The following is a 535-nucleotide window of genomic DNA, read 5'->3' on the forward strand; positions in this document are numbered from 1 at the left end:
TTTTTTAATGTAATTTTTAATATACGTAATTTAATTTTAAGTAATCTTGTATTTAAAAAAATTTTTTTACAAACTTCCTGAAGAATTCACAGTGGGCTCTCCTGAGCCTGTAGGAACTGCTCTGCTCTGCTTGCCTGAGGTTTAGGGGGCGGGAGGCCCCCATGACTGGGGAAAGGGCAGAGGACATCAGTGGCCCTGGAGGAGGAGCAACTGCTATGACATCAGGGCCCAGGGCACATCAAAGGGTTTTCTCTTTCCTCTCTGGCCAAACAACTATCTCGTCAGTTGCTCCATTATTTGCATAAGCCCAGGGTGCAGTTACTCAAGATCAGCCATTGATCCCTTTCGAACTGAACCTGCGTCCCTACCATCCAAAGTCCCTAAACTTTTGAACATCTGACACCCTTCAGTTCGGAACACTGACTTTCATTCTTCACAAGGGCAATAGGGGAGTTAGCTTTGGCCTTCGATGTGCTGTGTTGCCTTCAACATATTGCTTAACCTCTCTGAACTCCCTTTTTCCATTTCTGAATAT

The sequence above is a fragment of the Lagenorhynchus albirostris genome, chromosome 14 (assembly GCF_949774975.1).
Source record: "Lagenorhynchus albirostris chromosome 14, mLagAlb1.1, whole genome shotgun sequence".
In the NCBI taxonomy this organism is placed as follows: Eukaryota; Metazoa; Chordata; class Mammalia; order Artiodactyla; family Delphinidae; genus Lagenorhynchus; species Lagenorhynchus albirostris.